Source organism: Stegodyphus dumicola, chromosome 10, assembly GCF_044657685.1.
Source record: "Stegodyphus dumicola isolate Sdum_Otavi_A_Nest chromosome 10, ASM4465768v1".
NCBI classification, from domain to species: Eukaryota; Metazoa; Arthropoda; class Arachnida; order Araneae; family Eresidae; genus Stegodyphus; species Stegodyphus dumicola.
The window spans coordinates 140,049,242-140,062,617 of NC_140777.1; positions in this window are offsets into that span (position 1 = coordinate 140,049,242).

The following is a 13,376-nucleotide window of genomic DNA, read 5'->3' on the forward strand; positions in this document are numbered from 1 at the left end:
TCAAAAACGAGTAGCCTCAGAACGTTGAAATTTTGTATATAGGACTGCTATAACATGTAGATGTGCACCTCGTATTTTGGTTGCAATCGGCCGCATCCACACTGTTACCCGGCAGTAGTAAGCGGGGGTAACCGGGCGGCGGAAGTGACGTCACAGAAAAGGGGCGTGGCCTCCGCCATTTTGAATTTCTCCGGAAGTGACGACACCAGTGCCATCTTGTATCACGTGTTGGAATGACATCATTAAACTTTCGTTTTTATGGTGTGGCAACGATCTTTTCAAAGTTTTTATTTTTTGTGGCATCGTATATATATTTTTTAGGCTTTCTGGCAACGAACTCTTGAACCACGTGTTTGGAATGACATCACTTTTAATTTATTATTTTTAATTATTTGACATGTGATTAATATTATTTTGTTATTTGATTAATTTTTAATACGTCATTAATTTTAACTTTTTAATTATTAACTATTTAGTACATCATTATTTTACTTATTACCTTTAATGATTTTTTGTGGAAATTAATATTATTTTCCCTGAATTTTAAAAGTAACTCCACCACTGGGATTCGAACTCACTATCTCTGGGATGGGAGGTCTAGCGCTTTACCGCTCGGCTACCCTGTCCTCTTATCAGACTTGTTATTTGAAACTCTCTTTGTTCCTTTGAGTTTTTGCACCATTGATGACATAAGGCTTAAAGTCTGCGCATGCGCTTTGACATGAAAACCGCGTCACACATTTGTTTTTACACGACGGCTAGGATTTCTTTTGGCTTCTTAATCATTACTTTATTCATTGCTGTTTTAAATGTAAGATTTTCCCACGGTTTAATTTTTTTTATTATTAAGATATTTTTAATTGTTTTCAATTTTCATCTCATTCTTACTTTTTTTAAGTTATTAGTTAATTTATTAATTTTTATTTTATTTTTTTCCCTTTCCCAAACATAAATTTTATTTTTAACTTCAACAAAAGTGAATTAAAATTTTCTTTTTACTTTTTATCTTGCAAAGTTTATTTTTTTTTATATTTAATTTTCTTTTTGGTTTTACAAAAGTAATATTTATTTTTACGAATTGAATTTTTCCTTTTCACTTTTTTATTTTACAAAAGTTTTTTTTTTTTTTTTTCCAAAATTTTTTCCTTTTTGTATTTTTACTTTATTTTAATTTTTTGTTTAACTTTCTTTTTGGTTTTACAAAAGTAATATTTTTATTTACGAATTGAATTTTTCTTTTTCACTTTTTTATTTTGCAAAAGTTTTTTTATTCCCAAAATTTATTCCTTTTCGTATTTTTACTTTACTTTATTTTAATTTTTTGTTTAAACTTTTTTTTGGTTTTACAAAAGAAATATTTATTTTTCCAAATTTAATTTTCCTTTCCGCTTTTTATTTTAAAAAAAGTTGTTACTACATTTTTAACTTAATTTTTTTTTACAAAAGTAATATTTAGTTTCATAATTTTAATTTTTTTGAGTTTTTTGTTTACACAAATGTTTTTTTGTTACATTTTTATTTTACCCTTAACTTTTTTCCCTTGTTTTAAATACAATACGATGTTACATTTCCATTTCTCCAAAAGTAAACTTACCTATATTTCTGTGTCTTTGAAATTTTAAGCTGGAATTTACATGCATATAACTTCACTAGATATAATTTTCTGTAACATTAAGCCAATATACACAATGCTCTTTCTATATAGTTTAACTGGAATACTACATTTCTTACTTTTTTTACTACTAAGTTGGAGATACTCAGAACTTTTCCTTCTAATGCATTGTACTAACTATTAATGCCTGTATTAACTTTTTTTGCCAACTATACAAAACTTTGTTGATTCCCTTTTACACGTCTTACTTTTATTCAAAGGATTCACCAAACTATGTCTGACAAATGTAATTTTTACACTTTCCATTTACACATTTACCCTTATATTTAACTTATAAAACATATTCATGCTGTATTTCTGATTCCTTTTTCCCACAATAAATACAGACTTACACATGTTTCTTTATTGTAAGACTTACTAACTTTAAAACAAATCTTACAAGGAGCAATAAATTTTCATGATATGAAGCCCACTCAAACCAATGCATGGAGCATTTCTACCCAGTTAAGTTTAGATACATACCAATAGTACTTCATTTTTTCTTATTTTACTTTACAGATATTTATTTATACATATATATTCAGAACACTCCCTTTCATTCAGTAAGATTCATTTATACTACTAACACAAATTTTGCTAACTCTTTGAAATATTTTACGAAAATATCTTGTATTTTCTTGCACACATCCTACTTAAATCACCAAACATACTCTGAACCTTGATTTTTCCTTCATGTGAAAACGTCACTCGGATTTTTAATATGATTCCACCATTTACCGCAGAACTTTATAAACACTACTCTATTTGAACTTATCACAGCCTAACTCTCTTAACAAGGTACAGAAGATTGAATTATATTTTAACTACAGAGAAGAATATCCACATTGTAATGAATTATTTTAAATTTGAATTATAATCACATTTTGTGAAGGAGAACTTAAAGTCTATAATACACATGGAATTAATATTCAGCCATGGAAATGAAACTTTATCGCCTTTTTCCCAATTTGGAATATAAAAATTTGTTAACTTGGAATATTTTTAACGTATTTATTGTAACTTAACTGAAAAATACTCATATTTCCCATTGTCAATAATTTATTTAGCACTGAACTCTTACAGCCTTTTGAGAACGAAATTTAATTTATCATACCTGACAAATGACTCCTACATAGTTATGATACATTACACGAAATACTGAGTAGAGTTCCAAATAATGATCTAACATAGTAATTAACATAAAAGACCTAACACAAATAATTTTAAGATAGAAATTTCAAACTGACATTGCTTACAAATGAACTTTTACAGCTTTTTTTGACTGACGTTTAACTTCTCATAGATAATAAATAAAATTACACACAAATAATTATACAAAATAGGTAATAATGACAGAAAGTCCATATAATGATCTACTATAGTCACCAACTTTAAAAATTTTAACGCATTTCTAATATAAGAAAGACCACACTTTTTCGAAAAGCATTATTTTAATTAAACATTGGAGCCACGCAGTCCTGCGCACATGCATAACATCTTTATTTATCATGAGCATGACACATAATAAGTAAATAAAATTTTCACAAAGTACGAAACACATTTCTCTTTTAACTGAACTGTGCTCTTAAGAAAAATGCAGTATGGAATGCTTAGAACACTCAGGGCCACAGTTCCTCATTTCCCCACGCATTGACCAAAATATACATGTACTTTAAAATCAGTTAAACAAATTCAAATGTTAGTATTCAAAGAGGAATACTTCACAAATTAGATGAAAGAAAGGTACACAATAATACACAAAAGCGTGTAAGGACCGAGAAAAAGATGTATTCGTGGAGAACTTTTTTAAGATAAACTTGCTCTATTTTTGCACATGGGTTACATTTTGCATTTCAGATTAAGGAAACATTCAAGATAATTCCTGTATAACTAGGGATTTTATTCACACTTGTTAGTACTGTAATTTATTAGAACAGTCACAGACATATAGGACAAGTATGCCATTTCCAAGGAAAACAATTTTCCCAAGCCAGACTTTAACAGTGAAATATAAAAGGGAATAAGAATATCCCATATTTCAAACAAAATTAGTATCTGAGTATGCAAAAACATGAACAAGAAACGAATATTTTTTCTGAAAATGTTCCGAATGGTTTAAGTCAGGACTAGTTTCATGAACAGAGCATGAAAAATAATGATGAATTTTTAATTTTATTTTGTCTGTAGTACATTTACTTATGCTAAAATCTTCCATTTTGGTTGACTGTACTTTACATTCAGACCTAAGTTGATAAATGAGAGTGATTTTCTGTTTTAAAGTTTCAAATTCAGAAATACTACAACTCAAAAGCAAAAAGATTAAAACGACAAGAGAATATACTGCAAGCAAGCGAACGTGATAAATGACTTTTTGGGCTGAATTTCATGAATTCATAGATGGGGTGCAAAATTTTAATGCACTGTATATGAACTATTTTTCAAATGTATTACGATCACCAACTTTACATAGACTTTAAGTAAACATTTCATGTTAATTTACCATTTTATCTATGTATTTACTAAATTTTTGCATTTTGTTTATAAATATAATAACAAAAGTTCATAACAGAACATTTGTTTCTTGAAAATGTCCATAATTTTACCCAACTGCTATTTCTTTCATAGCTTTGAAGTAACCTATTAAACACATAGTTATCTTGTATTGACCAGACAGCCGTTGGTCTTGCCAATGTCTGAGGGATGTCACAAAGCTAGAGAATTTAAGTAATATTTTACCAGTACGGAGAACTTCTTACGGCGTTTTCGATGAAAATTGACCGAATTTAGTAGTTCATTACTAACCTAGGAGCCTTTAACTATTTTTTTATTCGAAAAAAACACACCAGAAATTATCATCAAGATTTTCCATACAGATATATTGTACTACTTTTCATGCCATTACATTTCAAATGAAATTTGATTCATTGTCAGATAGTTAAATGTTTGTTATTTTTTCGCATACGAATGCATTTTCGTGTCTCACATACGCTCATTACATATGATTTAACAAAATTACGAATAAGTTAGAAGTTAAATGAATATTTCCTGAAATACTGTACATTTCATTCCGGAAAGTTTACATGAGTACCTTCATTTCGAAACCCCTAATGTTTCTTTTCCTGAATTCAAAGTAAATTTTGAGTGTAGAATTTTCAGTTTTGACAGAAGTTATTTGTAAGTGGCTGTGATGTGTTCGTGTTTTCATAAACCGTTTTTGTGAAACACCCTATTGGTAACCTTTAGAACAGTTTAAATATTACCATTTTTTCCTTACTGCCACTGCAAATCATTGAATTTTCAAATATTTTCCTTTTTTATCGTTTACAGTGCCTCGTAAAGTCTTGAGAGCAAATTTTTACTAAATACTTATATCATTCGATTTAATAATTTTGTTACACGTTTGGAAGATTTAACTTAATTATCACGCTAAACCAGAAGTTAAGAAAAGAAATGTAATTGTTATCTTAGTATTCTATGGGGATAGATTAATTTTCTCTGACATTGACGTATTCGTATGTAGATAATAGAGACTTTTAACCTAGCTCATACAGACTTGGAATATTTTCTCTAAGTCACCACGATGACAGACTTGCATTGTCATAGACGTTTTTCTCGTGAACTATATTTCTTTCTTAAAAGTTTATATACTAATTTCTTTAGAAACATGTCTAAGAAAATACCTCATCTTCATAAGAAACATCAGATTTGATTTAAATTAATAATAAAATAAGAATCATTAATTTGTAAATATATTTCTCTTTGACTCAAAAGTTTCTTTATCATATTCGAAATGAACAATTAATTGTACATAACTAATATATTGTATTGATGAACCAGAGTTATATTTTACCTTACTGCATTATATTTCAAAGTGAATGTGTTTTATTGCATATTTTAATAAAATCTTAAAAGTTTAAATGAGTGTTTCATTACAAAATTTGTGCTTTCTAACTTCATTCTACTGAAACGAAAACATTCATAACTTATTACGAAGAAAAAGTTTTACATATTATACTTTTTGATTAATTTTCATACCACAGTATTATCTTTGAAAATTTGTTTCCTAATCCACTGCTAATATATTACTAATTTTCGCTCTTTCAATACACTTCGTACGTGATAAAAAAACTCAGTTTAGAAACTTTTTTCCTTAACGCCTTGTATTGCATTGCTGAACCGGGGCCATGCTTTCATTTTTATTACATATCATGCGAATATTTAAAAAAAAGCATATTTTTTCCTTCTGTTAGCACAATTTTAACCAGCATTTTACTATTACAGAGACTTCTTTAGTAAAATTTCAAGGGTTAAATTGATCATTTCATTATTAATTTTGAAGATTCTGGATATATCCTATTTAAAAGTTCATAACCGATTAGCAAAATAATTTATATATGTACTTTGTTGTCCTCTTGGTTAATTTTTAAAGCGTTTTTCAACTATAACACTTGATTTCTAGCGAAGTATCGAAATGATTATTTACTTTCCACTTTTTCCAAAGAATTTCGTAGACACATATGTTCAGTACAGAATATTTTCCTAACTTAAAAATATTATTACCAAAATAGAAAAATATGCAAAATTTTCCTAAAAATTTATATATTTGTTTTTTAAAAACATGTACACGAATATCCACATTTAATTACTTAATGTGTACTTTCCTATATCAGAACTAAAATTTCGAACGAAAATTTTTTAAATAATGTCATATTCCATAAAATTTATGTCTTTGTGATGTCATCGTCTTTTCGCAAACGTTTTGAGAGTAGACGTTTAGACATTTCGAAACTGTTTTCTCTTTGCTATTGGAAACTATTTTATCTTTGCTGTTGGTATATGCCAATGAATTCTGGATACTTTTTTCTCTTGGTTTATCTTCAGCTTATGAGTTATTTAAATACTTAAAAATATATTTGTAGATCTTTTATGTTGACACTTGTGATAGATTTTTTTGGACGTTTTTGGAAAATGTATTTTATTCACGTGAATGAAACTGATGTTTTCTTAAAATTTTATTATTCAGAGTGTTAGTCAATTACGATAGAATGTCCGATTTGTTCTCTTTATTCAACATTCATATGAACTTCGGTATTCCAAATCCCTCACGCAAAATGTAATTTTTCTATCAGTAATAGGAAGACGAATGGAATAAATGCAGGTTATGCAGACATAAGATAAAAAATCTGGAAGTAAAAGACATTCTCCAGATCTAAACAATTCAGTAGAATGTGCAAATATTCATCCTATTCGAAGCTTATTTTTTCAATTACATAGAATATAAAATGTAAATTTAATAAAAAGAGATATAATGAAGATCGAGTATTCTGCAAAATCTGGATGGTAATTATACAAAATTAGTTATAGAGCAGGTTTTCGTAAAAAGCGGTTCCAACGAAGGAGACACGCCGGCAGTCTCCTCAAACTCTAAGTGGTCATTTGATCTTCGCTCTTACGTAGAATGTACAATTCTACTTAGCTTTTGTAAGAGCAAAGATCAGGTGCTCACTTAGAGCTTCAGAAGAATGCCGGCGTGTTTCCTCCGCTGGAGCCACTTTTTACGAAAACCTGCTTTATGACTAATTTTGTATAATTACCATCCAGATTTTGCAGAATACTTGATCTTCATTATTTTTATTAAATTTACATTTTATATTCTATGTAATTGAAAAAATAAGCTTCGAATAGGATGAATATTTGCACATTCTACTGAATTGTTTAGATCTGGAGAATGTCTTTTACTTCCAGATTTTTTATCTTATGTCTGCATAACCTGCATTTATTCCATTCGTCTTCCTATTACTGATAGAAAAATTACATTTTGCGTGAGGGATTTGGAATACCGAAGTTCATATGAATGTTGAATAAAGAGAACAAATCGGACATTCTATCGTAATTGACTAACACTCTGAATAATAAAATTTTAAGAAAACATCAGTTTCATTCACGTGAATAAAATACATTTTCCAAAAACGTCCAAAAAAATCTATCACAAGTGTCAACATAAAAGATCTACAAATATATTTTTAAGTATTTAAATAACTCATAAGCTGAAGATAAACCAAGAGAAAAAAGTATCCAGAATTCATTGGCATATACCAACAGCAAAGATAAAATAGTTTCCAATAGCAAAGAGAAAACAGTTTCGAAATGTCTAAACGTCTACTCTCAAAACGTTTGCGAAAAGACGATGACATCACAAAGACATAAATTTTATGGAATATGACATTATTTAAAAAATTTTCGTTCGAAATTTTAGTTCTGATATAGGAAAGTACACATTAAGTAATTAAATGTGGATATTCGTGTACATGTTTTTAAAAAACAAATATATAAATTTTTAGGAAAATTTTGCATATTTTTCTATTTTGGTAATAATATTTTTAAGTTAGGAAAATATTCTGTACTGAACATATGTGTCTACGAAATTCTTTGGAAAAAGTGGAAAGTAAATAATCATTTCGATACTTCGCTAGAAATCAAGTGTTATAGTTGAAAAACGCTTTAAAAATTAACCAAGAGGACAACAAAGTACATATATAAATTATTTTGCTAATCGGTTATGAACTTTTAAATAGGATATATCCAGAATCTTCAAAATTAATAATGAAATGATCAATTTAACCCTTGAAATTTTACTAAAGAAGTCTCTGTAATAGTAAAATGCTGGTTAAAATTGTGCTAACAGAAGAAAAAATATGCTTTTTTTTAAATATTCGCATGATATGTAATAAAAATGAAAGCATGGCCCCGGTTCAGCAATGCAATACAAGGCGTTAAGGAAAAAAGTTTCTAAACTGAGTTTTTTTATCACGTACGAAGTGTATTGAAAGAGCGAAAATTAGTAATATATTAGCAGTGGATTAGGAAACAAATTTTCAAAGATAATACTGTGGTATGAAAATTAATCAAAAAGTATAATATGTAAAACTTTTTCTTCGTAATAAGTTATGAATGTTTTCGTTTCAGTAGAATGAAGTTAGAAAGCACAAATTTTGTAATGAAACACTCATTTAAACTTTTAAGATTTTATTAAAATATGCAATAAAACACATTCACTTTGAAATATAATGCAGTAAGGTAAAATATAACTCTGGTTCATCAATACAATATATTAGTTATGTACAATTAATTGTTCATTTCGAATATGATAAAGAAACTTTTGAGTCAAAGAGAAATATATTTACAAATTAATGATTCTTATTTTATTATTAATTTAAATCAAATCTGATGTTTCTTATGAAGATGAGGTATTTTCTTAGACATGTTTCTAAAGAAATTAGTATATAAACTTTTAAGAAAGAAATATAGTTCACGAGAAAAACGTCTATGACAATGCAAGTCTGTCATCGTGGTGACTTAGAGAAAATATTCCAAGTCTGTATGAGCTAGGTTAAAAGTCTCTATTATCTACATACGAATACGTCAATGTCAGAGAAAATTAATCTATCCCCATAGAATACTAAGATAACAATTACATTTCTTTTCTTAACTTCTGGTTTAGCGTGATAATTAAGTTAAATCTTCCAAACGTGTAACAAAATTATTAAATCGAATGATATAAGTATTTAGTAAAAATTTGTTCTCAAGACTTTACGAGGCACTGTAAACGATAAAAAAGGAAAATATTTGAAAATTCAATGATTTGCAGTGGCAGTAAGGAAAAAATGGTAATATTTAAACTGTTCTAAAGGTTACCAATAGGGTGTTTCACAAAAACGGTTTATGAAAACACGAACACATCACAGCCACTTACAAATAACTTCTGTCAAAACTGAAAATTCTACACTCAAAATTTACTTTGAATTCAGGAAAAGAAACATTAGGGGTTTCGAAATGAAGGTACTCATGTAAACTTTCCGGAATGAAATGTACAGTATTTCAGGAAATATTCATTTAACTTCTAACTTATTCGTAATTTTGTTAAATCATATGTAATGAGCGTATGTGAGACACGAAAATGCATTCGTATGCGAAAAAATAACAAACATTTAACTATCTGACAATGAATCAAATTTCATTTGAAATGTAATGGCATGAAAAGTAGTACAATATATCTGTATGGAAAATCTTGATGATAATTTCTGGTGTGTTTTTTTCGAATAAAAAAATAGTTAAAGGCTCCTAGGTTAGTAATGAACTACTAAATTCGGTCAATTTTCATCGAAAACGCCGTAAGAAGTTCTCCGTACTGGTAAAATATTACTTAAATTCTCTAGCTTTGTGACATCCCTCAGACATTGGCAAGACCAACGGCTGTCTGGTCAATACAAGATAACTATGTGTTTAATAGGTTACTTCAAAGCTATGAAAGAAATAGCAGTTGGGTAAAATTATGGACATTTTCAAGAAACAAATGTTCTGTTATGAACTTTTGTTATTATATTTATAAACAAAATGCAAAAATTTAGTAAATACATAGATAAAATGGTAAATTAACATGAAATGTTTACTTAAAGTCTATGTAAAGTTGGTGATCGTAATACATTTGAAAAATAGTTCATATACAGTGCATTAAAATTTTGCACCCCATCTATGAATTCATGAAATTCAGCCCAAAAAGTCATTTATCACGTTCGCTTGCTTGCAGTATATTCTCTTGTCGTTTTAATCTTTTTGCTTTTGAGTTGTAGTATTTCTGAATTTGAAACTTTAAAACAGAAAATCACTCTCATTTATCAACTTAGGTCTGAATGTAAAGTACAGTCAACCAAAATGGAAGATTTTAGCATAAGTAAATGTACTACAGACAAAATAAAATTAAAAATTCATCATTATTTTTCATGCTCTGTTCATGAAACTAGTCCTGACTTAAACCATTCGGAACATTTTCAGAAAAAATATTCGTTTCTTGTTCATGTTTTTGCATACTCAGATACTAATTTTGTTTGAAATATGGGATATTCTTATTCCCTTTTATATTTCACTGTTAAAGTCTGGCTTGGGAAAATTGTTTTCCTTGGAAATGGCATACTTGTCCTATATGTCTGTGACTGTTCTAATAAATTACAGTACTAACAAGTGTGAATAAAATCCCTAGTTATACAGGAATTATCTTGAATGTTTCCTTAATCTGAAATGCAAAATGTAACCCATGTGCAAAAATAGAGCAAGTTTATCTTAAAAAAGTTCTCCACGAATACATCTTTTTCTCGGTCCTTACATGCTTTTGTGTATTATTGTGTACCTTTCTTTCATCTAGGTTGTGAAGTATTCCTCTTTGAATACTAACATTTGAATTTGTTTAACTGATTTTAAAGTACATGTATATTTTGGTCAATGCGTGGGGAAATGAGGAACTGTGGCCCTGAGTGTTCTAAGCATTCCATACTGCATTTTTCTTAAGAGCACAGTTCAGTTAAAAGAGAAATGTGTTTCGTACTTTGTGAAAATTTTATTTACTTATTATGTGTCATGCTCATGATAAATAAAGATGTTATACATGTGCGCAGGACTGCGTGGCTCCAATGTTTAATTAAAATAATGCTTTTCGAAAAAGTGTGGTCTTTCTTATATTAGAAATGCGTTAAAATTTTTAAAGTTGGTGACTATAGTAGATCATTATATGGACTTTCTGTCATTATTACCTATTTTGTATAATTATTTGTGTGTAATTTTATTTATTATCTATGAGAAGTTAAATGTCAGTCAAAAAAAGCTGTAAAAGTTCATTTGTAAGCAATGTCAGTTTGAAATTTCTATCTTAAAATTATTTGTGTTAGGTCTTTTATGTTAATTACTATGTTAGATCATTATTTGGAACTCTACTCAGTATTTCGTGTAATGTATCATAACTATGTAGGAGTCATTTGTCAGGTATGATAAATTAAATTTCGTTCTCAAAAGGCTGTAAGAGTTCAGTGCTAAATAAATTATTGACAATGGGAAATATGAGTATTTTTCAGTTAAGTTACAATGAATACGTTAAAAATATTCCAAGTTAACAAATTTTTATATTCCAAATTGGGAAAAAGGCGATAAAGTTTCATTTCCATGGCTGAATATTAATTCCATGTGTATTATAGACTTTAAGTTCTCCTTTACAAAATGTGATTATAATTCAAATTTAAAATAATTCATTACAATGTGGATATTCTTCTCTGTAGCTAAAATATAATTCAATCTTCTGTACCTTGTTAAGGGAGTTAGGCTGTGATAAGTTCAAATAGAGTAGTGTTTATAAAGTTCTGCGGTAAATGGTGGAATCATATTAAAAATCCGAGTGACGTTTTCACATGAAGGAAAAATCAAGGTTCAGTGTATGTTTGGTGATTTAGGTAGGATGTGTGCAAGAAAATACAAGATATTTTCGTAAAATATTTCAAAGAGTTAGCAAAATTTGTGTTAGTAGTATAAATGAATCTTACTGAATGAAAGGGAGTGTTCTGAATATATATGTATAAATAAATATCTGTAAAGTAAAATAAGAAAAAATGAAGTACTATTGGTATGTATCTAAACTTAACTGGGTAGAAATGCTCCATGCATTGGTTTGAGTGGGCTTCATACCATGAAAATTTATTGCTCCTTGTAAGATTTGTTTTAAAGTTAGTAAGTCTTACAATAAAGAAACATGTGTAAGTCTGTATTTATTGTGGGAAAAAGGAATCAGAAATACAGCATGAATATATTTTATAAGTTAAATATAAGGGTAAATGTGTAAATGGAAAGTGTAAAAATTACATTTGTCAGACATAGTTTGGTGAATCCTTTGAACAAAAGTAAGACGTGTAAAAGGGAATCAACAAAGTTTTGTATAGTTGGCAAAAAAAGTTAATACAGGCATTAATAGTTAGTACAATGCATTAGAAGGAAAAGTTCTGAGTATCTCCAACTTAGTAGTAAAAAAAGTAAGAAATGTAGTATTCCAGTTAAACTATATAGAAAGAGCATTGTGTATATTGGCTTAATGTTACAGAAAATTATATCTAGTGAAGTTATATGCATGTAAATTCCAGCTTAAAATTTCAAAGACACAGAAATATAGGTAAGTTTACTTTTGGAGAAATGGAAATGTAACATCGTATTGTATTTAAAACAAGGGAAAAAAGTTAAGGGTAAAATAAAAATGTAACAAAAAAACATTTGTGTAAACAAAAAACTCAAAAAAATTAAAATTATGAAACTAAATATTACTTTTGTAAAAAAAAATTAAGTTAAAAATGTAGTAACAACTTTTTTTAAAATAAAAAGCGGAAAGGAAAATTAAATTTGGAAAAATAAATATTTCTTTTGTAAAACCAAAAAAAAGTTTAAACAAAAAATTAAAATAAAGTAAAGTAAAAATACGAAAAGGAATAAATTTTGGGAATAAAAAAACTTTTGCAAAATAAAAAAGTGAAAAAGAAAAATTCAATTCGTAAATAAAAATATTACTTTTGTAAAACCAAAAAGAAAGTTAAACAAAAAATTAAAATAAAGTAAAAATACAAAAAGGAAAAAATTTTGGAAAAAAAAAAAAAAAAACTTTTGTAAAATAAAAAAGTGAAAAAGAAAAATTCAATTCGTAAATAAAAATATTACTTTTGTAAAACCAAAAAGAAAGTTAAACAAAAAATTAAAATAAAGTAAAAATACAAAAAGGAAAAAATTTTGGAAAAAAAAAAAAAAAAAAAACTTTTGCAAAATAAAAAAGTGAAAAAGAAAAATTCAATTCGTAAATAAAAATATTACTTTTGTAAAACCAAAAAGAAAGTTAAACAAAAAATTAAAATAAAGTAAAAATACA